This window comes from Triturus cristatus, chromosome 8 (genome assembly GCF_964204655.1).
Source record: "Triturus cristatus chromosome 8, aTriCri1.1, whole genome shotgun sequence".
Classification (NCBI taxonomy): domain Eukaryota; kingdom Metazoa; phylum Chordata; class Amphibia; order Caudata; family Salamandridae; genus Triturus; species Triturus cristatus.
The window spans coordinates 735,615,385-735,642,830 of NC_140591.1; the positions used below are offsets into that span (position 1 = coordinate 735,615,385).

General features: G+C 41.7%; 16 non-coding genes across 16 annotated transcripts; all 16 read left to right on the top strand.

Moving 5' to 3' along the window:
* Positions 1-1,166: 1,166 nt before the first annotated feature.
* TRNAP-UGG (transfer RNA proline (anticodon UGG)) lies at positions 1,167-1,238 on the top strand. Its single transcript has one exon. It is a non-coding gene; the product is annotated as a tRNA-Pro (tRNA).
* A 272-nt stretch (positions 1,239-1,510) lies between these two features.
* Positions 1,511-1,583, top strand: TRNAV-CAC (transfer RNA valine (anticodon CAC)). Its single transcript has one exon. It is a non-coding gene; the product is annotated as a tRNA-Val (tRNA).
* Positions 1,584-6,304: 4,721 nt separating this feature from the next.
* TRNAV-CAC (transfer RNA valine (anticodon CAC)) lies at positions 6,305-6,377 on the top strand. Its single transcript has one exon. It is a non-coding gene; the product is annotated as a tRNA-Val (tRNA).
* A 2,324-nt stretch (positions 6,378-8,701) lies between these two features.
* Positions 8,702-8,774, top strand: TRNAV-CAC (transfer RNA valine (anticodon CAC)). The gene has a single exon. It is a non-coding gene; the product is annotated as a tRNA-Val (tRNA).
* Positions 8,775-10,754: 1,980 nt separating this feature from the next.
* Positions 10,755-10,826, top strand: TRNAP-UGG (transfer RNA proline (anticodon UGG)). Its single transcript has one exon. It is a non-coding gene; the product is annotated as a tRNA-Pro (tRNA).
* A 272-nt stretch (positions 10,827-11,098) lies between these two features.
* TRNAV-CAC (transfer RNA valine (anticodon CAC)) lies at positions 11,099-11,171 on the top strand. The gene has a single exon. It is a non-coding gene; the product is annotated as a tRNA-Val (tRNA).
* A 1,980-nt stretch (positions 11,172-13,151) lies between these two features.
* TRNAP-UGG (transfer RNA proline (anticodon UGG)) lies at positions 13,152-13,223 on the top strand. The gene has a single exon. It is a non-coding gene; the product is annotated as a tRNA-Pro (tRNA).
* A 272-nt stretch (positions 13,224-13,495) lies between these two features.
* TRNAV-CAC (transfer RNA valine (anticodon CAC)) lies at positions 13,496-13,568 on the top strand. The gene has a single exon. It is a non-coding gene; the product is annotated as a tRNA-Val (tRNA).
* A 2,324-nt stretch (positions 13,569-15,892) lies between these two features.
* Positions 15,893-15,965, top strand: TRNAV-CAC (transfer RNA valine (anticodon CAC)). Its single transcript has one exon. It is a non-coding gene; the product is annotated as a tRNA-Val (tRNA).
* Positions 15,966-17,945: 1,980 nt separating this feature from the next.
* On the top strand, positions 17,946-18,017 carry TRNAP-UGG (transfer RNA proline (anticodon UGG)). The gene has a single exon. It is a non-coding gene; the product is annotated as a tRNA-Pro (tRNA).
* A 272-nt stretch (positions 18,018-18,289) lies between these two features.
* On the top strand, positions 18,290-18,362 carry TRNAV-CAC (transfer RNA valine (anticodon CAC)). Its single transcript has one exon. It is a non-coding gene; the product is annotated as a tRNA-Val (tRNA).
* Positions 18,363-20,342: 1,980 nt separating this feature from the next.
* Positions 20,343-20,414, top strand: TRNAP-UGG (transfer RNA proline (anticodon UGG)). The gene has a single exon. It is a non-coding gene; the product is annotated as a tRNA-Pro (tRNA).
* Positions 20,415-20,686: 272 nt separating this feature from the next.
* Positions 20,687-20,759, top strand: TRNAV-CAC (transfer RNA valine (anticodon CAC)). Its single transcript has one exon. It is a non-coding gene; the product is annotated as a tRNA-Val (tRNA).
* A 1,980-nt stretch (positions 20,760-22,739) lies between these two features.
* Positions 22,740-22,811, top strand: TRNAP-UGG (transfer RNA proline (anticodon UGG)). The gene has a single exon. It is a non-coding gene; the product is annotated as a tRNA-Pro (tRNA).
* Positions 22,812-23,083: 272 nt separating this feature from the next.
* TRNAV-CAC (transfer RNA valine (anticodon CAC)) lies at positions 23,084-23,156 on the top strand. Its single transcript has one exon. It is a non-coding gene; the product is annotated as a tRNA-Val (tRNA).
* Positions 23,157-25,480: 2,324 nt separating this feature from the next.
* On the top strand, positions 25,481-25,553 carry TRNAV-CAC (transfer RNA valine (anticodon CAC)). The gene has a single exon. It is a non-coding gene; the product is annotated as a tRNA-Val (tRNA).
* The last annotated feature ends 1,893 nt before the right edge of the window (positions 25,554-27,446 follow it).

Below are 27,446 nucleotides of genomic sequence, written 5' to 3' on the forward strand. Positions count from 1 at the left end.
TGAAGAAATGCATGACATACCTGTGTGTGTGTGTATACGCATGTATGTATATATAGGGAGAGAGAGAGCGTCAATATAAACAGACTTTATTTCAATCAAGCTGTCTTTTCTATCCTTCAGGAGCAGAATGTTCTGATCATCAGCGCTCCAGAATGTAGTGTTTTCTTGGCAAGCATCACATATTGTGATGTGTTAGCTAAAAGTTCCATATCCTAGAGACTGATATATTCCTCTGTACTTGTACCTTGGGGATTCATCAAAACCTGGCATCATAAGCAGCTTTCTACTGCCACAGACTGGACAGCGAAACAATTTAAAATATCCCAGAAAAAGAAAATAAGCATGCTTAATCAGAGCTTTCTGGACAGGAAGGACATTTGAGCAAGTGAGGAATAAGCACTGCTTTTGTTAATTTGCATAGGCAGAATAGAGACTTCTGGGAAAAGGCCGAAATTACAGTCACAGAAAATGGCTGCATCTATAGAGAACGCTAAGAAGTGTTGGCAGCTTTTCCTCTGACCCTGGCCACTTTTACAAGCAATCCTATGATAGTCAGCAGGACCCACCCTAAAAAGGAAGGGGCATCCACTTGGACCCTTTCCACCTTTTCTAAATCTCGACTGATCGAGCCTGATTGAGCACTGATTGAGCAGATAAGCACATGTCATTCTCATTTCAGAAAGGTATTGGTTAGCTTGCTGCTAGCAGCTCAGTTATGTTATGATGTTAGAGGCTATGCAAGGAATGCTTTAGTCCAGCGATATGCAGTTTTTAATGCGCCTTGCATTCAGCAGGAAGATCTTTAGCTTGAATCTGTGGCCTAGGTATTCACCTTGGTATTTCTTTTGGCACAAAGTGAAGGAGTATTTAAGAGAAAATGCACAATGTGTTTCTTATGTTGTTATGAACAACTTGTTACTCTTTCTCATTAAGCTTCAGCCACTGAAGAAATATATAAATAAGGGCTGACTTCCTGTAAGACGTGTCCAAAGCTGGGACGGAATAAAAGGAGACACTTGTAAATGATAGTGCTATCGTTTGAGAAAGGGTAAGTTGAGACTGACTTTCATGCGTATTCACAGACCAAGCATCATAAAGATACCAGCATGATCTTCATTGCGGGCTTAGAGCCGGTATTAGCTTTTGAGAGGTAAGAGGATTTTGAGGGCTCGTTGGTCTAGGGGTATGATTCTCGCTTTGGGTGCGAGAGGTCCCGGGTTCAAATCCCGGACGAGCCCTTTTCTTGGTACTCTTTTCAAGTTGTTTTGAAGTTTGCGTTTCAAAACCAACATCAATTTTTTCTTTGCAGTAGTGGATAATTCTTTGCTAGAGTCTCATGCTTCAGCCCTGCCCAGTCTGAGCTAATACCAAACATCTGGTCTTGCATGGCATGTACGAGCGTTCAGCTAGGGATGTCGGGCAGGTTGCATGAAAGAAATCTAAAGCCAGAGGCCCATGGAATAGCCAGTTCGGAGCAGTTTCATTACAGAAAAATCAACTGTAGGTATCTGTTTCTGTAGTGTAGTGGTTATCACGTTCGCCTCACACGCGAAAGGTCCCCGGTTCGAAACCGGGCAGAAACAGTTGTTATATTGTGTTGGCTACAATGTTGATAGGTGCTGTTTTGCCATGGAATTGTCCAAGCCCTGAAGATTATTTCATGCAATCTCGTTCCAAGAAAGGGAATTCTCTCAAAACACTAAAGTAATCGGCGTGTGGATGTATCTGTTGGTTCTCAGACCTTGCTTTCAAAAGAGCCCTGCAATCGGTTCACTGCTCACCTAGAACAAGCATTAACATGGAGAATTGTTGGCACCAACAGGAATCTTATTTTAGTGGAGTGTTTCTGGCTTTGAGTGCAGAGGCCCTCGGCTCAATTCCAAGATGATCCTTCTCAGGGTGATGATACAAATGCATTGTCACCTTTACGTTTACTGTCAGAATCATTTATTTCCAGTTGGTGGTGTAAGAATGTTTGCAACAGTATGGCGATTTTTCCTAGCCATGCATGAATGAAAGCATATCACTCGCCTTTAGGTGTTTTTCTAATACATTGATATTTGCATCTTCCTTCCTAGCCTGCATGTTTGACTATCTTACAGGCTGCATGTAATAAGTATCACATCAGGGCCCTTCTTCTACTCAATTCACAACTGTTCTATCACGACATAGATAAGAAAGCTGCATCTGCTTTTGTTGTGTAGTGGTAATCAGGTTTACCTGACGTGTGAAAGCCCCATGCTTTGAAAGTACACAGTAACAAAGAAACCGATGACTTTTATAAAAAGGTGTCATGTGTGTCTCTTACTTTGCACAAAAAGTGCCAGAGATGACTTCATTTGCAGTCACTTGAAAAGTAGGGATTCTCCAATAAATGGTAAATGGTTGAAACAAATCTGAAGAAATGCATGACATACCTGTGTGTGTGTGTGTATGCATGTATGTATATATAGGGAGAGAGAGAGCGTCAATATAAACAGACTTTATTTCAATCAAGCTGTCTTTTCTATCCTTCAGGAGCAGAATGTTCTGATCATCAGCGCTCCAGAATGTAGTGTTTTCTTGGCAAGCATCAGATATTGTGATGTGTTAGCTAAAAGTTCCATATCCTAGAGACTGATATATTCCTCTGTACTTGTACCTTGGGGATTCATCAAAACCTGGCATCATAAGCAGCTTTCTACTGCCACAGACTGGACAGCGAAACAATTTAAAATATCCCAGAAAATGAAAATAAGCATGCTTAATCAGAGCTTTCTGGACAGGAAGGACATTTGAGCAAGTGAGGAATAAGCACTGCTTTTGTTAATTTGCATAGGCAGAATAGAGACTTCTGGGAAAAGGCCGAAATTACAGTCACAGAAAATGGCTGCATCTATAGAGAACGCTAAGAAGTGTTGGCAGCTTTTCCTCTGACCCTGGCCACTTTTACAAGCAATCCTATGATAGTCAGCAGGACCCACCCTAAAAAGGAAGGGGCATCCACTTGGACCCTTTCCACCTTTTCTAAATCTCGCCTGATCGAGCCTGATTGAGCACTGATTGAGCAGATAAGCACATGTCATTCTCATTTCAGAAAGGTATTGGTTAGCTTGCTGCTAGCAGCTCAGTTATGTTATGATGTTAGAGGCTATGCAAGGAATGCTTTAGTCCAGCGATATGCAGTTTTTATTGCGCCTTGCCTTCACCAGGAAGATCTTTAGCTTGAATCTGTGGCCTAGGTATTCACCTTGGTATTTCTTTTGGCACAAAGTGAAGGAGTATTTGAGAGAAAATGCACAATGTGTTTCTTATGTTGTTATGAACAACTTGTTACTCTTTCTCATTAAGCTTCAGCCACTGCAGAAATATATAAATAAGGGCCGACTTCCTGTAAGACGTGTCCAAAGCTGGGACGGAATAAAAGGAGACACTTGTAAATGATAGTGCTATCGTTTGAGAAAGGGTAAGTTGAGACTGACTTTCATGCGTATTCACAGACCAAGCATCATAAAGATACCAGCATGATCTTCATTGCGGGCTTAGAGCCGGTATTAGCTTTTGAGAGGTAAGAGAATTTTGAGGGCTCGTTGGTCTAGGGGTATGATTCTCGCTTTGGGTGCGAGAGGTCCCGGGTTCAAATCCCGGACAAGCCCTTTTCTTGGTACTCTTTTCAAGTTGTTTTGAAGTTTGCGTTTCAAAACCAACATCAATTTTTTCTTTGCAGTAGTGGATAATTCTTTGCTAGAGTCTCATGCTTCAGCCCTGCCCAGTCTGAGCTAATACCAAACATCTGGTCTTGCATGGCATGTACGAGCGTTCAGCTAGGGATGTCGGGCAGGTTGCATGAAAGAAATCTAAAGCCAGAGGCCCATGGAATAGCCAGTTCGGAGCAGTTTCATTACAGAAAAATCAACTGTAGGTATCTGTTTCTGTAGTGTAGTGGTTATCAAGTTCGCCTCACACGCGAAAGGTCCCCGGTTCGAAACCGGGCAGAAACAGTTGTTATATTGTGTTGGCTACAATGTTGATAGGTGCCGTTTTGCCATGGAATTGTCCAAGCCCTGAAGATTATTTCATGCAATCTCGTTCCAAGAAAGGGAATTCTCTCAAAACACTAAAGTAATCGGCGTGTGGATGTATCTGTTGGTTCTCAGACCTTGCTTTCAAAAGAGCCCTGCAATCGGTTCACTGCTCACCTAGAACAAGCATTAACATGGAGAATTGTTGGCACCAACAGGAATCTTATTTTAGTGGAGTGTTTCTGGCTTTGAGTGCAGAGGCCCTCGGCTCAATTCCAAGATGATCCTTCTCAGGGTGATGATACAAATGCATTGTCACCTTTACGTTTAATGTCAGAATCATTTATTTCCAGTTGGTGGTGTAAGAATGTTTGCAACAGTATGGCGATTTTTCCTAGCCATGCATGAATGAAAGCATATCACTCGCCTTTAGGTGTTTTTCTAATACATTGATATTTGCATCTTCCTTCCTAGCCTGCATGTTTGACTATCTTACAGGCTGCATGTAATAAGTATCACATCAGGGCCCTTCTTCTACTCAATTCACAACTGTTCTATCACGACATAGATAAGAAAGCTGCATCTGCTTTTGTTGTGTAGTGGTAATCAGGTTTACCTGACGTGTGAAAGCCCCATGCTTTGAAAGTACACAGTAACAAAGAAACCGATGACTTTTATAAAAAGGTGTCATGTGTGTCTCTTACTTTGCACAAAAAGTGCCAGAGATGACTTCATTTGCAGTCACTTGAAAAGTAGGGATTCTCCAATAAATGGTAAATGGTTGAAACAAATCTGAAGAAATGCATGACATACCTGTGTGTGTGTGTGTATGCATGTATGTATATATAGGGAGAGAGAGAGCGTCAATATAAACAGACTTTATTTCAATCAAGCTGTCTTTTCTATCCTTCAGGAGCAGAATGTTCTGATCATCAGCGCTCCAGAATGTAGTGTTTTCTTGGCAAGCATCACATATTGTGATGTGTTAGCTAAAAGTTCCATATCCTAGAGACTGATATATTCCTCTGTACTTGTACCTTGGGGATTCATCAAAACCTGGCATCATAAGCAGCTTTCTACTGCCACAGACTGGACAGCGAAACAATTTAAAATATCCCAGAAAAAGAAAATAAGCATGCTTAATCAGAGCTTTCTGGACAGGAAGGACATTTGAGCAAGTGAGGAATAAGCACTGCTTTTGTTAATTTGCATAGGCAGAATAGAGACTTCTGGGAAAAGGCCGAAATTACAGTCACAGAAAATGGCTGCATCTATAGAGAACGCTAAGAAGTGTTGGCAGCTTTTCCTCTGACCCTGGCCACTTTTACAAGCAATCCTATGATAGTCAGCAGGACCCACCCTAAAAAGGAAGGGGCATCCACTTGGACCCTTTCCACCTTTTCTAAATCTCGCCTGATCGAGCCTGATTGAGCACTGATTGAGCAGATAAGCACATGTCATTCTCATTTCAGAAAGGTATTGGTTAGCTTGCTGCTAGCAGCTCAGTTATGTTATGATGTTAGAGGCTATGCAAGGAATGCTTTAGTCCAGCGATATGCAGTTTTTAATGCGCCTTGCATTCAGCAGGAAGATCTTTAGCTTGAATCTGTGGCCTAGGTATTCACCTTGGTATTTCTTTTGGCACAAAGTGAAGGAGTATTTAAGAGAAAATGCACAATGTGTTTCTTATGTTGTTATGAACAACTTGTTACTCTTTCTCATTAAGCTTCAGCCACTGAAGAAATATATAAATAAGGGCTGACTTCCTGTAAGACGTGTCCAAAGCTGGGACGGAATAAAAGGAGACACTTGTAAATGATAGTGCTATCGTTTGAGAAAGGGTAAGTTGAGACTGACTTTCATGCGTATTCACAGACCAAGCATCATAAAGATACCAGCATGATCTTCATTGCGGGCTTAGAGCCGGTATTAGCTTTTGAGAGGTAAGAGGATTTTGAGGGCTCGTTGGTCTAGGGGTATGATTCTCGCTTTGGGTGCGAGAGGTCCCGGGTTCAAATCTCGGACGAGCCCTTTTCTTGGTACTCTTTTCAAGTTGTTTTGAAGTTTGCGTTTCAAAACCAACATCAATTTTTTCTTTGCAGTAGTGGATAATTCTTTGCTAGAGTCTCATGCTTCAGCCCTGCCCAGTCTGAGCTAATACCAAACATCTGGTCTTGCATGGCATGTACGAGCGTTCAGCTAGGGATGTCGGGCAGGTTGCATGAAAGAAATCTAAAGCCAGAGGCCCATGGAATAGCCAGTTCGGAGCAGTTTCATTACAGAAAAATCAACTGTAGGTATCTGTTTCTGTAGTGTAGTGGTTATCACGTTCGCCTCACACGCGAAAGGTCCCCGGTTCGAAACCGGGCAGAAACAGTTTTTATATTGTGTTGGCTACAATGTTGATAGGTGCCGTTTTGCCATGGAATTGTCCAAGCCCTGAAGATTATTTCATGCAATCTCGTTCCAAGAAAGGGAATTCTCTCAAAACACTAAAGTAATCGGCGTGTGGATGTATCTGTTGGTTCTCAGACCTTGCTTTCAAAAGAGCCCTGCAATCGGTTCACTGCTCACCTAGAACAAGCATTAACATGGAGAATTGTTGGCACCAACAGGAATCTTATTTTAGTGGAGTGTTTCTGGCTTTGAGTGCAGAGGCCCTCGGCTCAATTCCAAGATGATCCTTCTCAGGGTGATGATACAAATGCATTGTCACCTTTACGTTTAATGTCAGAATCATTTATTTCCAGTTGGTGGTGTAAGAATGTTTGCAACAGTATGGCGATTTTTCCTAGCCATGCATGAATGAAAGCATATCACTCGCCTTTAGGTGTTTTTCTAATACATTGATATTTGCATCTTCCTTCCTAGCCTGCATGTTTGACTATCTTACAGGCTGCATGTAATAAGTATCACATCAGGGCCCTTCTTCTACTCAATTCACAACTGTTCTATCACGACATAGATAAGAAAGCTGCATCTGCTTTTGTTGTGTAGTGGTAATCAGGTTTACCTGACGTGTGAAAGCCCCATGCTTTGAAAGTACACAGTAACAAAGAAACCGATGACTTTTATAAAAAGGTGTCATGTGTGTCTCTTACTTTGCACAAAAAGTGCCAGAGATGACTTCATTTGCAGTCACTTGAAAAGTAGGGATTCTCCAATAAATGGTAAATGGTTGAAACAAATCTGAAGAAATGCATGACATACCTGTGTGTGTGTGTGTATGCATGTATGTATATATAGGGAGAGAGAGAGCGTCAATATAAACAGACTTTATTTCAATCAAGCTGTCTTTTCTATCCTTCAGGAGCAGAATGTTCTGATCATCAGCGCTCCAGAATGTAGTGTTTTCTTGGCAAGCATCACATATTGTGATGTGTTAGCTAAAAGTTCCATATCCTAGAGACTGATATATTCCTCTGTACTTGTACCTTGGGGATTCATCAAAACCTGGCATCATAAGCAGCTTTCTACTGCCACAGACTGGACAGCGAAACAATTTAAAATATCCCAGAAAAAGAAAATAAGCATGCTTAATCAGAGCTTTCTGGACAGGAAGGACATTTGAGCAAGTGAGGAATAAGCACTGCTTTTGTTAATTTGCATAGGCAGAATAGAGACTTCTGGGAAAAGGCCGAAATTACAGTCACAGAAAATGGCTGCATCTATAGAGAACGCTAAGAAGTGTTGGCAGCTTTTCCTCTGACCCTGGCCACTTTTACAAGCAATCCTATGATAGTCAGCAGGACCCACCCTAAAAAGGAAGGGGCATCCACTTGGACCCTTTCCACCTTTTCTAAATCTCGCCTGATTGAGCCTGATTGAGCACTGATTGAGCAGATAAGCACATGTCATTCTCATTTCAGAAAGGTATTGGTTAGCTTGCTGCTAGCAGCTCAGTTATGTTATGATGTTAGAGGCTATGCAAGGAATGCTTTAGTCCAGCGATATGCAGTTTTTATTGCGCCTTGCATTCAGCAGGAAGATCTTTAGCTTGAATCTGTGGCCTAGGTATTCACCTTGGTATTTCTTTTGGCACAAAGTGAAGGAGTATTTAAGAGAAAATGCACAATGTGTTTCTTATGTTGTTATGAACAACTTGTTACTCTTTCTCATTAAGCTTCAGCCACTGAAGAAATATATAAATAAGGGCTGACTTCCTGTAAGACGTGTCCAAAGCTGGGACGGAATAAAAGGAGACACTTGTAAATGATAGTGCTATCGTTTGAGAAAGGGTAAGTTGAGACTGACTTTCATGCGTATTCACAGACCAAGCATCATAAAGATACCAGCATGATCTTCATTGCGGGCTTAGAGCCGGTATTAGCTTTTGAGAGGTAAGAGGATTTTGAGGGCTCGTTGGTCGAGGGGTATGATTCTCGCTTTGGGTGCGAGAGGTCCCGGGTTCAAATCCCGGACGAGCCCTTTTCTTGGTACTCTTTTCAAGTTGTTTTGAAGTTTGCGTTTCAAAACCAACATCAATTTTTTCTTTGCAGTAGTGGATAATTCTTTGCTAGAGTCTCATGCTTCAGCCCTGCCCAGTCTGAGCTAATACCAAACATCTGGTCTTGCATGGCATGTACGAGCGTTCAGCTAGGGATGTCGGGCAGGTTGCATGAAAGAAATCTAAAGCCAGAGGCCCATGGAATAGCCAGTTCGGAGCAGTTTCATTACAGAAAAATCAACTGTAGGTATCTGTTTCTGTAGTGTAGTGGTTATCACGTTCGCCTCACACGCGAAAGGTCCCCGGTTCGAAACCGGGCAGAAACAGTTGTTATATTGTGTTGGCTACAATGTTGATAGGTGCCGTTTTGCCATGGAATTGTCCAAGCCCTGAAGATTATTTCATGCAATCTCGTTCCAAGAAAGGGAATTCTCTCAAAACACTAAAGTAATCGGCGTGTGGATGTATCTGTTGGTTCTCAGACCTTGCTTTCAAAAGAGCCCTGCAATCGGTTCACTGCTCACCTAGAACAAGCATTAACATGGAGAATTGTTGGCACCAACAGGAATCTTATTTTAGTGGAGTGTTTCTGGCTTTGAGTGCAGAGGCCCTCGGCTCAATTCCAAGATGATCCTTCTCAGGGTGATGATACAAATGCATTGTCACCTTTACGTTTAATGTCAGAATCATTTATTTCCAGTTGGTGGTGTAAGAATGTTTGCAACAGTATGGCGATTTTTCCTAGCCATGCATGAATGAAAGCATATCACTCGCCTTTAGGTGTTTTTCTAATACATTGATATTTGCATCTTCCTTCCTAGCCTGCATGTTTGACTATCTTACAGGCTGCATGTAATAAGTATCACATCAGGGCCCTTCTTCTACTCAATTCACAACTGTTCTATCACGACATAGATAAGAAAGCTGCATCTGCTTTTGTTGTGTAGTGGTAATCAGGTTTACCTGACGTGTGAAAGCCCCATGCTTTGAAAGTACACAGTAACAAAGAAACCGATGACTTTTATAAAAAGGTGTCATGTGTGTCTCTTACTTTGCACAAAAAGTGCCAGAGATGACTTCATTTGCAGTCACTTGAAAAGTAGGGATTCTCCAATAAATGGTAAATGGTTGAAACAAATCTGAAGAAATGCATGACATACCTGTGTGTGTGTGTGTATGCATGTATGTATATATAGGGAGAGAGAGAGCGTCAATATAAACAGACTTTATTTCAATCAAGCTGTCTTTTCTATCCTTCAGGAGCAGAATGTTCTGATCATCAGCGCTCCAGAATGTAGTGTTTTCTTGGCAAGCATCACATATTGTGATGTGTTAGCTAAAAGTTCCATATCCTAGAGACTGATATATTCCTCTGTACTTGTACCTTGGGGATTCATCAAAACCTGGCATCATAAGCAGCTTTCTACTGCCACAGACTGGACAGCGAAACAATTTAAAATATCCCAGAAAAAGAAAATAAGCATGCTTAATCAGAGCTTTCTGGACAGGAAGGACATTTGAGCAAGTGAGGAATAAGCACTGCTTTTGTTAATTTGCATAGGCAGAATAGAGACTTCTGGGAAAAGGCCGAAATTACAGTCACAGAAAATGGCTGCATCTATAGAGAACGCTAAGAAGTGTTGGCAGCTTTTCCTCTGACCCTGGCCACTTTTACAAGCAATCCTATGATAGTCAGCAGGACCCACCCTAAAAAGGAAGGGGCATCCACTTGGACCCTTTCCACCTTTTCTAAATCTCGCCTGATCGAGCCTGATTGAGCACTGATTGAGCAGATAAGCACATGTCATTCTCATTTCAGAAAGGTATTGGTTAGCTTGCTGCTAGCAGCTCAGTTATGTTATGATGTTAGAGGCTATGCAAGGAATGCTTTAGTCCAGCGATATGCAGTTTTTAATGCGCCTTGCATTCAGCAGGAAGATCTTTAGCTTGAATCTGTGGCCTAGGTATTCACCTTGGTATTTCTTTTGGCACAAAGTGAAGGAGTATTTAAGAGAAAATGCACAATGTGTTTCTTATGTTGTTATGAACAACTTGTTACTCTTTCTCATTAAGCTTCAGCCACTGAAGAAATATATAAATAAGGGCTGACTTCCTGTAAGACGTGTCCAAAGCTGGGACGGAATAAAAGGAGACACTTGTAAATGATAGTGCTATCGTTTGAGAAAGGGTAAGTTGAGACTGACTTTCATGCGTATTCACAGACCAAGCATCATAAAGATACCAGCATGATCTTCATTGCGGGCTTAGAGCCGGTATTAGCTTTTGAGAGGTAAGAGGATTTTGAGGGCTCGTTGGTCTAGGGGTATGATTCTCGCTTTGGGTGCGAGAGGTCCCGGGTTCAAATCCCGGACGAGCCCTTTTCTTGGTACTCTTTTCAAGTTGTTTTGAAGTTTGCGTTTCAAAACCAACATCAATTTTTTCTTTGCAGTAGTGGATAATTCTTTGCTAGAGTCTCATGCTTCAGCCCTGCCCAGTCTGAGCTAATACCAAACATCTGGTCTTGCATGGCATGTACGAGCGTTCAGCTAGGGATGTCGGGCAGGTTGCATGAAAGAAATCTAAAGCCAGAGGCCCATGGAATAGCCAGTTCGGAGCAGTTTCATTACAGAAAAATCAACTGTAGGTATCTGTTTCTGTAGTGTAGTGGTTATCACGTTCGCCTCACACGCGAAAGGTCCCCGGTTCGAAACCGGGCAGAAACAGTTGTTATATTGTGTTGGCTACAATGTTGATAGGTGCCGTTTTGCCATGGAATTGTCCAAGCCCTGAAGATTATTTCATGCAATCTCGTTCCAAGAAAGGGAATTCTCTCAAAACACTAAAGTAATCGGCGTGTGGATGTATCTGTTGGTTCTCAGACCTTGCTTTCAAAAGAGCCCTGCAATCGGTTCACTGCTCACCTAGAACAAGCATTAACATGGAGAATTGTTGGCACCAACAGGAATCTTATTTTAGTGGAGTGTTTCTGGCTTTGAGTGCAGAGGCCCTCGGCTCAATTCCAAGATGATCCTTCTCAGGGTGATGATACAAATGCATTGTCACCTTTACGTTTAATGTCAGAATCATTTATTTCCAGTTGGTGGTGTAAGAATGTTTGCAACAGTATGGCGATTTTTCCTAGCCATGCATGAATGAAAGCATATCACTCGCCTTTAGGTGTTTTTCTAATACATTGATATTTGCATCTTCCTTCCTAGCCTGCATGTTTGACTATCTTACAGGCTGCATGTAATAAGTATCACATCAGGGCCCTTCTTCTACTCAATTCACAACTGTTCTATCACGACATAGATAAGAAAGCTGCATCTGCTTTTGTTGTGTAGTGGTAATCAGGTTTACCTGACGTGTGAAAGCCCCATGCTTTGAAAGTACACAGTAACAAAGAAACCGATGACTTTTATAAAAAGGTGTCATGTGTGTCTCTTACTTTGCACAAAAAGTGCCAGAGATGACTTCATTTGCAGTCACTTGAAAAGTAGGGATTCTCCAATAAATGGTAAATGGTTGAAACAAATCTGAAGAAATGCATGACATACCTGTGTGTGTGTGTGTATGCATGTATGTATATATAGGGAGAGAGAGAGCGTCAATATAAACAGACTTTATTTCAATCAAGCTGTCTTTTCTATCCTTCAGGAGCAGAATGTTCTGATCATCAGCGCTCCAGAATGTAGTGTTTTCTTGGCAAGCATCACATATTGTGATGTGTTAGCTAAAAGTTCCATATCCTAGAGACTGATATATTCCTCTGTACTTGTACCTTGGGGATTCATCAAAACCTGGCATCATAAGCAGCTTTCTACTGCCACAGACTGGACAGCGAAACAATTTAAAATATCCCAGAAAAAGAAAATAAGCATGCTTAATCAGAGCTTTCTGGACAGGAAGGACATTTGAGCAAGTGAGGAATAAGCACTGCTTTTGTTAATTTGCATAGGCAGAATAGAGACTTCTGGGAAAAGGCCGAAATTACAGTCACAGAAAATGGCTGCATCTATAGAGAACGCTAAGAAGTGTTGGCAGCTTTTCCTCTGACCCTGGCCACTTTTACAAGCAATCCTATGATAGTCAGCAGGACCCACCCTAAAAAGGAAGGGGCATCCACTTGGACCCTTTCCACCTTTTCTAAATCTCGCCTGATCGAGCCTGATTGAGCACTGATTGAGCAGATAAGCACATGTCATTCTCATTTCAGAAAGGTATTGGTTAGCTTGCTGCTAGCAGCTCAGTTATGTTATGATGTTAGAGGCTATGCAAGGAATGCTTTAGTCCAGCGATATGCAGTTTTTAATGCGCCTTGCATTCAGCAGGAAGATCTTTAGCTTGAATCTGTGGCCTAGGTATTCACCTTGGTATTTCTTTTGGCACAAAGTGAAGGAGTATTTAAGAGAAAATGCACAATGTGTTTCTTATGTTGTTATGAACAACTTGTTACTCTTTCTCATTAAGCTTCAGCCACTGAAGAAATATATAAATAAGGGCTGACTTCCTGTAAGACGTGTCCAAAGCTGGGACGGAATAAAAGGAGACACTTGTAAATGATAGTGCTATCGTTTGAGAAAGGGTAAGTTGAGACTGACTTTCATGCGTATTCACAGACCAAGCATCATAAAGATACCAGCATGATCTTCATTGCGGGCTTAGAGCCGGTATTAGCTTTTGAGAGGTAAGAGGATTTTGAGGGCTCGTTGGTCTAGGGGTATGATTCTCGCTTTGGGTGCGAGAGGTCCCGGGTTCAAATCCCGGACGAGCCCTTTTCTTGGTACTCTTTTCAAGTTGTTTTGAAGTTTGCGTTTCAAAACCAACATCAATTTTTTCTTTGCAGTAGTGGATAATTCTTTGCTAGAGTCTCATGCTTCAGCCCTGCCCAGTCTGAGCTAATACCAAACATCTGGTCTTGCATGGCATGTACGAGCGTTCAGCTAGGGATGTCGGGCAGGTTGCATGAAAGAAATCTAAAGCCAGAGGCCCATGGAATAGCCAGTTCGGAGCAGTTTCATTACAGAAAAATCAACTGTAGGTATCTGTTTCTGTAGTGTAGTGGTTATCACGTTCGCCTCACACGCGAAAGGTCCCCGGTTCGAAACCGGGCAGAAACAGTTGTTATATTGTGTTGGCTACAATGTTGATAGGTGCCGTTTTGCCATGGAATTGTCCAAGCCCTGAAGATTATTTCATGCAATCTCGTTCCAAGAAAGGGAATTCTCTCAAAACACTAAAGTAATCGGCGTGTGGATGTATCTGTTGGTTCTCAGACCTTGCTTTCAAAAGAGCCCTGCAATCGGTTCACTGCTCACCTAGAACAAGCATTAACATGGAGAATTGTTGGCACCAACAGGAATCTTATTTTAGTGGAGTGTTTCTGGCTTTGAGTGCAGAGGCCCTCGGCTCAATTCCAAGATGATCCTTCTCAGGGTGATGATACAAATGCATTGTCACCTTTACGTTTAATGTCAGAATCATTTATTTCCAGTTGGTGGTGTAAGAATGTTTGCAACAGTATGGCGATTTTTCCTAGCCATGCATGAATGAAAGCATATCACTCGCCTTTAGGTGTTTTTCTAATACATTGATATTTGCATCTTCCTTCCTAGCCTGCATGTTTGACTATCTTACAGGCTGCATGTAATAAGTATCACATCAGGGCCCTTCTTCTACTCAATTCACAACTGTTCTATCACGACATAGATAAGAAAGCTGCATCTGCTTTTGTTGTGTAGTGGTAATCAGGTTTACCTGACGTGTGAAAGCCCCATGCTTTGAAAGTACACAGTAACAAAGAAACCGATGACTTTTATAAAAAGGTGTCATGTGTGTCTCTTACTTTGCACAAAAAGTGCCAGAGATGACTTCATTTGCAGTCACTTGAAAAGTAGGGATTCTCCAATAAATGGTAAATGGTTGAAACAAATCTGAAGAAATGCATGACATACCTGTGTGTGTGTGTGTATGCATGTATGTATATATAGGGAGAGAGAGAGCGTCAATATAAACAGACTTTATTTCAATCAAGCTGTCTTTTCTATCCTTCAGGAGCAGAATGTTCTGATCATCAGCGCTCCAGAATGTAGTGTTTTCTTGGCAAGCATCACATATTGTGATGTGTTAGCTAAAAGTTCCATATCCTAGAGACTGATATATTCCTCTGTACTTGTACCTTGGGGATTCATCAAAACCTGGCATCATAAGCAGCTTTCTACTGCCACAGACTGGACAGCGAAACAATTTAAAATATCCCAGAAAAAGAAAATAAGCATGCTTAATCAGAGCTTTCTGGACAGGAAGGACATTTGAGCAAGTGAGGAATAAGCACTGCTTTTGTTAATTTGCATAGGCAGAATAGAGACTTCTGGGAAAAGGCCGAAATTACAGTCACAGAAAATGGCTGCATCTATAGAGAACGCTAAGAAGTGTTGGCAGCTTTTCCTCTGACCCTGGCCACTTTTACAAGCAATCCTATGATAGTCAGCAGGACCCACCCTAAAAAGGAAGGGGCATCCACTTGGACCCTTTCCACCTTTTCTAAATCTCGCCTGATTGAGCCTGATTGAGCACTGATTGAGCAGATAAGCACATGTCATTCTCATTTCAGAAAGGTATTGGTTAGCTTGCTGCTAGCAGCTCAGTTATGTTATGATGTTAGAGGCTATGCAAGGAATGCTTTAGTCCAGCGATATGCAGTTTTTATTGCGCCTTGCATTCAGCAGGAAGATCTTTAGCTTGAATCTGTGGCCTAGGTATTCACCTTGGTATTTCTTTTGGCACAAAGTGAAGGAGTATTTAAGAGAAAATGCACAATGTGTTTCTTATGTTGTTATGAACAACTTGTTACTCTTTCTCATTAAGCTTCAGCCACTGAAGAAATATATAAATAAGGGCTGACTTCCTGTAAGACGTGTCCAAAGCTGGGACGGAATAAAAGGAGACACTTGTAAATGATAGTGCTATCGTTTGAGAAAGGGTAAGTTGAGACTGACTTTCATGCGTATTCACAGACCAAGCATCATAAAGATACCAGCATGATCTTCATTGCGGGCTTAGAGCCGGTATTAGCTTTTGAGAGGTAAGAGGATTTTGAGGGCTCGTTGGTCGAGGGGTATGATTCTCGCTTTGGGTGCGAGAGGTCCCGGGTTCAAATCCCGGATGAGCCCTTTTCTTGGTACTCTTTTCAAGTTGTTTTGAAGTTTGCGTTTCAAAACCAACATCAATTTTTTCTTTGCAGTAGTGGATAATTCTTTGCTAGAGTCTCATGCTTCAGCCCTGCCCAGTCTGAGCTAATACCAAACATCTGGTCTTGCATGGCATGTACGAGCGTTCAGCTAGGGATGTCGGGCAGGTTGCATGAAAGAAATCTAAAGCCAGAGGCCCATGGAATAGCCAGTTCGGAGCAGTTTCATTACAGAAAAATCAACTGTAGGTATCTGTTTCTGTAGTGTAGTGGTTATCACGTTCGCCTCACACGCGAAAGGTCCCCGGTTCGAAACCGGGCAGAAACAGTTGTTATATTGTGTTGGCTACAATGTTGATAGGTGCCGTTTTGCCATGGAATTGTCCAAGCCCTGAAGATTATTTCATGCAATCTCGTTCCAAGAAAGGGAATTCTCTCAAAACACTAAAGTAATCGGCGTGTGGATGTATCTGTTGGTTCTCAGACCTTGCTTTCAAAAGAGCCCTGCAATCGGTTCACTGCTCACCTAGAACAAGCATTAACATGGAGAATTGTTGGCACCAACAGGAATCTTATTTTAGTGGAGTGTTTCTGGCTTTGAGTGCAGAGGCCCTCGGCTCAATTCCAAGATGATCCTTCTCAGGGTGATGATACAAATGCATTGTCACCTTTACGTTTAATGTCAGAATCATTTATTTCCAGTTGGTGGTGTAAGAATGTTTGCAACAGTATGGCGATTTTTCCTAGCCATGCATGAATGAAAGCATATCACTCGCCTTTAGGTGTTTTTCTAATACATTGATATTTGCATCTTCCTTCCTAGCCTGCATGTTTGACTATCTTACAGGCTGCATGTAATAAGTATCACATCAGGGCCCTTCTTCTACTCAATTCACAACTGTTCTATCACGACATAGATAAGAAAGCTGCATCTGCTTTTGTTGTGTAGTGGTAATCAGGTTTACCTGACGTGTGAAAGCCCCATGCTTTGAAAGTACACAGTAACAAAGAAACCGATGACTTTTATAAAAAGGTGTCATGTGTGTCTCTTACTTTGCACAAAAAGTGCCAGAGATGACTTCATTTGCAGTCACTTGAAAAGTAGGGATTCTCCAATAAATGGTAAATGGTTGAAACAAATCTGAAGAAATGCATGACATACCTGTGTGTGTGTGTGTATGCATGTATGTATATATAGGGAGAGAGAGAGCGTCAATATAAACAGACTTTATTTCAATCAAGCTGTCTTTTCTATCCTTCAGGAGCAGAATGTTCTGATCATCAGCGCTCCAGAATGTAGTGTTTTCTTGGCAAGCATCACATATTGTGATGTGTTAGCTAAAAGTTCCATATCCTAGAGACTGATATATTCCTCTGTACTTGTACCTTGGGGATTCATCAAAACCTGGCATCATAAGCAGCTTTCTACTGCCACAGACTGGACAGCGAAACAATTTAAAATATCCCAGAAAAAGAAAATAAGCATGCTTAATCAGAGCTTTCTGGACAGGAAGGACATTTGAGCAAGTGAGGAATAAGCACTGCTTTTGTTAATTTGCATAGGCAGAATAGAGACTTCTGGGAAAAGGCCGAAATTACAGTCACAGAAAATGGCTGCATCTATAGAGAACGCTAAGAAGTGTTGGCAGCTTTTCCTCTGACCCTGGCCACTTTTACAAGCAATCCTATGATAGTCAGCAGGACCCACCCTAAAAAGGAAGGGGCATCCACTTGGACCCTTTCCACCTTTTCTAAATCTCGCCTGATCGAGCCTGATTGAGCACTGATTGAGCAGATAAGCACATGTCATTCTCATTTCAGAAAGGTATTGGTTAGCTTGCTGCTAGCAGCTCAGTTATGTTATGATGTTAGAGGCTATGCAAGGAATGCTTTAGTCCAGCGATATGCAGTTTTTAATGCGCCTTGCATTCAGCAGGAAGATCTTTAGCTTGAATCTGTGGCCTAGGTATTCACCTTGGTATTTCTTTTGGCACAAAGTGAAGGAGTATTTAAGAGAAAATGCACAATGTGTTTCTTATGTTGTTATGAACAACTTGTTACTCTTTCTCATTAAGCTTCAGCCACTGAAGAAATATATAAATAAGGGCTGACTTCCTGTAAGACGTGTCCAAAGCTGGGACGGAATAAAAGGAGACACTTGTAAATGATAGTGCTATCGTTTGAGAAAGGGTAAGTTGAGACTGACTTTCATGCGTATTCACAGACCAAGCATCATAAAGATACCAGCATGATCTTCATTGCGGGCTTAGAGCCGGTATTAGCTTTTGAGAGGTAAGAGGATTTTGAGGGCTCGTTGGTCTAGGGGTATGATTCTCGCTTTGGGTGCGAGAGGTCCCGGGTTCAAATCCCGGACGAGCCCTTTTCTTGGTACTCTTTTCAAGTTGTTTTGAAGTTTGCGTTTCAAAACCAACATCAATTTTTTCTTTGCAGTAGTGGATAATTCTTTGCTAGAGTCTCATGCTTCAGCCCTGCCCAGTCTGAGCTAATACCAAACATCTGGTCTTGCATGGCATGTACGAGCGTTCAGCTAGGGATGTCGGGCAGGTTGCATGAAAGAAATCTAAAGCCAGAGGCCCATGGAATAGCCAGTTCGGAGCAGTTTCATTACAGAAAAATCAACTGTAGGTATCTGTTTCTGTAGTGTAGTGGTTATCACGTTCGCCTCACACGCGAAAGGTCCCCGGTTCGAAACCGGGCAGAAACAGTTGTTATATTGTGTTGGCTACAATGTTGATAGGTGCCGTTTTGCCATGGAATTGTCCAAGCCCTGAAGATTATTTCATGCAATCTCGTTCCAAGAAAGGGAATTCTCTCAAAACACTAAAGTAATCGGCGTGTGGATGTATCTGTTGGTTCTCAGACCTTGCTTTCAAAAGAGCCCTGCAATCGGTTCACTGCTCACCTAGAACAAGCATTAACATGGAGAATTGTTGGCACCAACAGGAATCTTATTTTAGTGGAGTGTTTCTGGCTTTGAGTGCAGAGGCCCTCGGCTCAATTCCAAGATGATCCTTCTCAGGGTGATGATACAAATGCATTGTCACCTTTACGTTTAATGTCAGAATCATTTATTTCCAGTTGGTGGTGTAAGAATGTTTGCAACAGTATGGCGATTTTTCCTAGCCATGCATGAATGAAAGCATATCACTCGCCTTTAGGTGTTTTTCTAATACATTGATATTTGCATCTTCCTTCCTAGCCTGCATGTTTGACTATCTTACAGGCTGCATGTAATAAGTATCACATCAGGGCCCTTCTTCTACTCAATTCACAACTGTTCTATCACGACATAGATAAGAAAGCTGCATCTGCTTTTGTTGTGTAGTGGTAATCAGGTTTACCTGACGTGTGAAAGCCCCATGCTTTGAAAGTACACAGTAACAAAGAAACCGATGACTTTTATAAAAAGGTGTCATGTGTGTCTCTTACTTTGCACAAAAAGTGCCAGAGATGACTTCATTTGCAGTCACTTGAAAAGTAGGGATTCTCCAATAAATGGTAAATGGTTGAAACAAATCTGAAGAAATGCATGACATACCTGTGTGTGTGTGTGTATGCATGTATGTATATATAGGGAGAGAGAGAGCGTCAATATAAACAGACTTTATTTCAATCAAGCTGTCTTTTCTATCCTTCAGGAGCAGAATGTTCTGATCATCAGCGCTCCAGAATGTAGTGTTTTCTTGGCAAGCATCACATATTGTGATGTGTTAGCTAAAAGTTCCATATCCTAGAGACTGATATATTCCTCTGTACTTGTACCTTGGAGATTCATCAAAACCTGGCATCATAAGCAGCTTTCTACTGCCACAGACTGGACAGCGAAACAATTTAAAATATCCCAGAAAAAGAAAATAAGCATGCTTAATCAGAGCTTTCTGGACAGGAAGGACATTTGAGCAAGTGAGGAATAAGCACTGCTTTTGTTAATTTGCATAGGCAGAATAGAGACTTCTGGGAAAAGGCCGAAATTACAGTCACAGAAAATGGCTGCATCTATAGAGAACGCTAAGAAGTGTTGGCAGCTTTTCCTCTGACCCTGGCCACTTTTACAAGCAATCCTATGATAGTCAGCAGGACCCACCCTAAAAAGGAAGGGGCATCCACTTGGACCCTTTCCACCTTTTCTAAATCTCGCCTGATCGAGCCTGATTGAGCACTGATTGAGCAGATAAGCACATGTCATTCTCATTTCAGAAAGGTATTGGTTAGCTTGCTGCTAGCAGCTCAGTTATGTTATGATGTTAGAGGCTATGCAAGGAATGCTTTAGTCCAGCGATATGCAGTTTTTAATGCGCCTTGCATTCAGCAGGAAGATCTTTAGCTTGAATCTGTGGCCTAGGTATTCACCTTGGTATTTCTTTTGGCACAAAGTGAAGGAGTATTTAAGAGAAAATGCACAATGTGTTTCTTATGTTGTTATGAACAACTTGTTACTCTTTCTCATTAAGCTTCAGCCACTGAAGAAATATATAAATAAGGGCTGACTTCCTGTAAGACGTGTCCAAAGCTGGGACGGAATAAAAGGAGACACTTGTAAATGATAGTGCTATCGTTTGAGAAAGGGTAAGTTGAGACTGACTTTCATGCGTATTCACAGACCAAGCATCATAAAGATACCAGCATGATCTTCATTGCGGGCTTAGAGCCGGTATTAGCTTTTGAGAGGTAAGAGGATTTTGAGGGCTCGTTGGTCTAGGGGTATGATTCTCGCTTTGGGTGCGAGAGGTCCCGGGTTCAAATCCCGGACGAGCCCTTTTCTTGGTACTCTTTTCAAGTTGTTTTGAAGTTTGCGTTTCAAAACCAACATCAATTTTTTCTTTGCAGTAGTGGATAATTCTTTGCTAGAGTCTCATGCTTCAGCCCTGCCCAGTCTGAGCTAATACCAAACATCTGGTCTTGCATGGCATGTACGAGCGTTCAGCTAGGGATGTCGGGCAGGTTGCATGAAAGAAATCTAAAGCCAGAGGCCCATGGAATAGCCAGTTCGGAGCAGTTTCATTACAGAAAAATCAACTGTAGGTATCTGTTTCTGTAGTGTAGTGGTTATCACGTTCGCCTCACACGCGAAAGGTCCCCGGTTCGAAACCGGGCAGAAACAGTTGTTATATTGTGTTGGCTACAATGTTGATAGGTGCCGTTTTGCCATGGAATTGTCCAAGCCCTGAAGATTATTTCATGCAATCTCGTTCCAAGAAAGGGAATTCTCTCAAAACACTAAAGTAATCGGCGTGTGGATGTATCTGTTGGTTCTCAGACCTTGCTTTCAAAAGAGCCCTGCAATCGGTTCACTGCTCACCTAGAACAAGCATTAACATGGAGAATTGTTGGCACCAACAGGAATCTTATTTTAGTGGAGTGTTTCTGGCTTTGAGTGCAGAGGCCCTCGGCTCAATTCCAAGATGATCCTTCTCAGGGTGATGATACAAATGCATTGTCACCTTTACGTTTAATGTCAGAATCATTTATTTCCAGTTGGTGGTGTAAGAATGTTTGCAACAGTATGGCGATTTTTCCTAGCCATGCATGAATGAAAGCATATCACTCGCCTTTAGGTGTTTTTCTAATACATTGATATTTGCATCTTCCTTCCTAGCCTGCATGTTTGACTATCTTACAGGCTGCATGTAATAAGTATCACATCAGGGCCCTTCTTCTACTCAATTCACAACTGTTCTATCACGACATAGATAAGAAAGCTGCATCTGCTTTTGTTGTGTAGTGGTAATCAGGTTTACCTGACGTGTGAAAGCCCCATGCTTTGAAAGTACACAGTAACAAAGAAACCGATGACTTTTATAAAAAGGTGTCATGTGTGTCTCTTACTTTGCACAAAAAGTGCCAGAGATGACTTCATTTGCAGTCACTTGAAAAGTAGGGATTCTCCAATAAATGGTAAATGGTTGAAACAAATCTGAAGAAATGCATGACATACCTGTGTGTGTGTGTGTATGCATGTATGTATATATAGGGAGAGAGAGAGCGTCAATATAAACAGACTTTATTTCAATCAAGCTGTCTTTTCTATCCTTCAGGAGCAGAATGTTCTGATCATCAGCGCTCCAGAATGTAGTGTTTTCTTGGCAAGCATCACATATTGTGATGTGTTAGCTAAAAGTTCCATATCCTAGAGACTGATATATTCCTCTGTACTTGTACCTTGGGGATTCATCAAAACCTGGCATCATAAGCAGCTTTCTACTGCCACAGACTGGACAGCGAAACAATTTAAAATATCCCAGAAAAAGAAAATAAGCATGCTTAATCAGAGCTTTCTGGACAGGAAGGACATTTGAGCAAGTGAGGAATAAGCACTGCTTTTGTTAATTTGCATAGGCAGAATAGAGACTTCTGGGAAAAGGCCGAAATTACAGTCACAGAAAATGGCTGCATCTATAGAGAACGCTAAGAAGTGTTGGCAGCTTTTCCTCTGACCCTGGCCACTTTTACAAGCAATCCTATGATAGTCAGCAGGACCCACCCTAAAAAGGAAGGGGCATCCACTTGGACCCTTTCCACCTTTTCTAAATCTCGCCTGATCGAGCCTGATTGAGCACTGATTGAGCAGATAAGCACATGTCATTCTCATTTCAGAAAGGTATTGGTTAGCTTGCTGCTAGCAGCTCAGTTATGTTATGATGTTAGAGGCTATGCAAGGAATGCTTTAGTCCAGCGATATGCAGTTTTTAATGCGCCTTGCATTCAGCAGGAAGATCTTTAGCTTGAATCTGTGGCCTAGGTATTCACCTTGGTATTTCTTTTGGCACAAAGTGAAGGAGTATTTAAGAGAAAATGCACAATGTGTTTCTTATGTTGTTATGAACAACTTGTTACTCTTTCTCATTAAGCTTCAGCCACTGAAGAAATATATAAATAAGGGCTGACTTCCTGTAAGACGTGTCCAAAGCTGGGACGGAATAAAAGGAGACACTTGTAAATGATAGTGCTATCGTTTGAGAAAGGGTAAGTTGAGACTGACTTTCATGCGTATTCACAGACCAAGCATCATAAAGATACCAGCATGATCTTCATTGCGGGCTTAGAGCCGGTATTAGCTTTTGAGAGGTAAGAGGATTTTGAGGGCTCGTTGGTCTAGGGGTATGATTCTCGCTTTGGGTGCGAGAGGTCCCGGGTTCAAATCCCGGACGAGCCCTTTTCTTGGTACTCTTTTCAAGTTGTTTTGAAGTTTGCGTTTCAAAACCAACATCAATTTTTTCTTTGCAGTAGTGGATAATTCTTTGCTAGAGTCTCATGCTTCAGCCCTGCCCAGTCTGAGCTAATACCAAACATCTGGTCTTGCATGGCATGTACGAGCGTTCAGCTAGGGATGTCGGGCAGGTTGCATGAAAGAAATCTAAAGCCAGAGGCCCATGGAATAGCCAGTTCGGAGCAGTTTCATTACAGAAAAATCAACTGTAGGTATCTGTTTCTGTAGTGTAGTGGTTATCACGTTCGCCTCACACGCGAAAGGTCCCCGGTTCGAAACCGGGCAGAAACAGTTGTTATATTGTGTTGGCTACAATGTTGATAGGTGCCGTTTTGCCATGGAATTGTCCAAGCCCTGAAGATTATTTCATGCAATCTCGTTCCAAGAAAGGGAATTCTCTCAAAACACTAAAGTAATCGGCGTGTGGATGTATCTGTTGGTTCTCAGACCTTGCTTTCAAAAGAGCCCTGCAATCGGTTCACTGCTCACCTAGAACAAGCATTAACATGGAGAATTGTTGGCACCAACAGGAATCTTATTTTAGTGGAGTGTTTCTGGCTTTGAGTGCAGAGGCCCTCGGCTCAATTCCAAGATGATCCTTCTCAGGGTGATGATACAAATGCATTGTCACCTTTACGTTTAATGTCAGAATCATTTATTTCCAGTTGGTGGTGTAAGAATGTTTGCAACAGTATGGCGATTTTTCCTAGCCATGCATGAATGAAAGCATATCACTCGCCTTTAGGTGTTTTTCTAATACATTGATATTTGCATCTTCCTTCCTAGCCTGCATGTTTGACTATCTTACAGGCTGCATGTAATAAGTATCACATCAGGGCCCTTCTTCTACTCAATTCACAACTGTTCTATCACGACATAGATAAGAAAGCTGCATCTGCTTTTGTTGTGTAGTGGTAATCAGGTTTACCTGACGTGTGAAAGCCCCATGCTTTGAAAGTACACAGTAACAAAGAAACCGATGACTTTTATAAAAAGGTGTCATGTGTGTCTCTTACTTTGCACAAAAAGTGCCAGAGATGACTTCATTTGCAGTCACTTGAAAAGTAGGGATTCTCCAATAAATGGTAAATGGTTGAAACAAATCTGAAGAAATGCATGACATACCTGTGTGTGTGTGTGTATGCATGTATGTATATATAGGGAGAGAGAGAGCGTCAATATAAACAGACTTTATTTCAATCAAGCTGTCTTTTCTATCCTTCAGGAGCAGAATGTTCTGATCATCAGCGCTCCAGAATGTAGTGTTTTCTTGGCAAGCATCACATATTGTGATGTGTTAGCTAAAAGTTCCATATCCTAGAGACTGATATATTCCTCTGTACTTGTACCTTGGGGATTCATCAAAACCTGGCATCATAAGCAGCTTTCTACTGCCACAGACTGGACAGCGAAACAATTTAAAATATCCCAGAAAAAGAAAATAAGCATGCTTAATCAGAGCTTTCTGGACAGGAAGGACATTTGAGCAAGTGAGGAATAAGCACTGCTTTTGTTAATTTGCATAGGCAGAATAGAGACTTCTGGGAAAAGGCCGAAATTACAGTCACAGAAAATGGCTGCATCTATAGAGAACGCTAAGAAGTGTTGGCAGCTTTTCCTCTGACCCTGGCCACTTTTACAAGCAATCCTATGATAGTCAGCAGGACCCACCCTAAAAAGGAAGGGGCATCCACTTGGACCCTTTCCACCTTTTCTAAATCTCGCCTGATTGAGCCTGATTGAGCACTGATTGAGCAGATAAGCACATGTCATTCTCATTTCAGAAAGGTATTGGTTAGCTTGCTGCTAGCAGCTCAGTTATGTTATGATGTTAGAGGCTATGCAAGGAATGCTTTAGTCCAGCGATATGCAGTTTTTATTGCGCCTTGCATTCAGCAGGAAGATCTTTAGCTTGAATCTGTGGCCTAGGTATTCACCTTGGTATTTCTTTTGGCACAAAGTGAAGGAGTATTTAAGAGAAAATGCACAATGTGTTTCTTATGTTGTTATGAACAACTTGTTACTCTTTCTCATTAAGCTTCAGCCACTGAAGAAATATATAAATAAGGGCTGACTTCCTGTAAGACGTGTCCAAAGCTGGGACGGAATAAAAGGAGACACTTGTAAATGATAGTGCTATCGTTTGAGAAAGGGTAAGTTGAGACTGACTTTCATGCGTATTCACAGACCAAGCATCATAAAGATACCAGCATGATCTTCATTGCGGGCTTAGAGCCGGTATTAGCTTTTGAGAGGTAAGAGGATTTTGAGGGCTCGTTGGTCGAGGGGTATGATTCTCGCTTTGGGTGCGAGAGGTCCCGGGTTCAAATCCCGGACGAGCCCTTTTCTTGGTACTCTTTTCAAGTTGTTTTGAAGTTTGCGTTTCAAAACCAACATCAATTTTTTCTTTGCAGTAGTGGATAATTCTTTGCTAGAGTCTCATGCTTCAGCCCTGCCCAGTCTGAGCTAATACCAAACATCTGGTCTTGCATGGCATGTACTAGCGTTCAGCTAGGGATGTCGGGCAGGTTGCATGAAAGAAATCTAAAGCCAGAGGCCCATGGAATAGCCAGTTCGGAGCAGTTTCATTACAGAAAAATCAACTGTAGGTATCTGTTTCTGTAGTGTAGTGGTTATCACGTTCGCCTCACACGCGAAAGGTCCCCGGTTCGAAACCGGGCAGAAACAGTTGTTATATTGTGTTGGCTACAATGTTGATAGGTGCCGTTTTGCCATGGAATTGTCCAAGCCCTGAAGATTATTTCATGCAATCTCGTTCCAAGAAAGGGAATTCTCTCAAAACACTAAAGTAATCGGCGTGTGGATGTATCTGTTGGTTCTCAGACCTTGCTTTCAAAAGAGCCCTGCAATCGGTTCACTGCTCACCTAGAACAAGCATTAACATGGAGAATTGTTGGCACCAACAGGAATCTTATTTTAGTGGAGTGTTTCTGGCTTTGAGTGCAGAGGCCCTCGGCTCAATTCCAAGATGATCCTTCTCAGGGTGATGATACAAATGCATTGTCACCTTTACGTTTAATGTCAGAATCATTTATTTCCAGTTGGTGGTGTAAGAATGTTTGCAACAGTATGGCGATTTTTCCTAGCCATGCATGAATGAAAGCATATCACTCGCCTTTAGGTGTTTTTCTAATACATTGATATTTGCATCTTCCTTCCTAGCCTGCATGTTTGACTATCTTACAGGCTGCATGTAATAAGTATCACATCAGGGCCCTTCTTCTACTCAATTCACAACTGTTCTATCACGACATAGATAAGAAAGCTGCATCTGCTTTTGTTGTGTAGTGGTAATCAGGTTTACCTGACGTGTGAAAGCCCCATGCTTTGAAAGTACACAGTAACAAAGAAACCGATGACTTTTATAAAAAGGTGTCATGTGTGTCTCTTACTTTGCACAAAAAGTGCCAGAGATGACTTCATTTGCAGTCACTTGAAAAGTAGGGATTCTCCAATAAATGGTAAATGGTTGAAACAAATCTGAAGAAATGCATGACATACCTGTGTGTGTGTGTGTATGCATGTATGTATATATAGGGAGAGAGAGAGCGTCAATATAAACAGACTTTATTTCAATCAAGCTGTCTTTTCTATCCTTCAGGAGCAGAATGTTCTGATCATCAGCGCTCCAGAATGTAGTGTTTTCTTGGCAAGCATCACATATTGTGATGTGTTAGCTAAAAGTTCCATATCCTAGAGACTGATATATTCCTCTGTACTTGTACCTTGGGGATTCATCAAAACCTGGCATCATAAGCAGCTTTCTACTGCCACAGACTGGACAGCGAAACAATTTAAAATATCCCAGAAAAAGAAAATAAGCATGCTTAATCAGAGCTTTCTGGACAGGAAGGACATTTGAGCAAGTGAGGAATAAGCACTGCTTTTGTTAATTTGCATAGGCAGAATAGAGACTTCTGGGAAAAGGCCGAAATTACAGTCACAGAAAATGGCTGCATCTATAGAGAACGCTAAGAAGTGTTGGCAGCTTTTCCTCTGACCCTGGCCACTTTTACAAGCAATCCTATGATAGTCAGCAGGACCCACCCTAAAAAGGAAGGGGCATCCACTTGGACCCTTTCCACCTTTTCTAAATCTCGCCTGATCGAGCCTGATTGAGCACTGATTGAGCAGATAAGCACATGTCATTCTCATTTCAGAAAGGTATTGGTTAGCTTGCTGCTAGCAGCTCAGTTATGTTATGATGTTAGAGGCTATGCAAGGAATGCTTTAGTCCAGCGATATGCAGTTTTTAATGCGCCTTGCATTCAGCAGGAAGATCTTTAGCTTGAATCTGTGGCCTAGGTATTCACCTTGGTATTTCTTTTGGCACAAAGTGAAGGAGTATTTAAGAGAAAATGCACAATGTGTTTCTTATGTTGTTATGAACAACTTGTTACTCTTTCTCATTAAGCTTCAGCCACTGAAGAAATATATAAATAAGGGCTGACTTCCTGTAAGACGTGTCCAAAGCTGGGACGGAATAAAAGGAGACACTTGTAAATGATAGTGCTATCGTTTGAGAAAGGGTAAGTTGAGACTGACTTTCATGCGTATTCA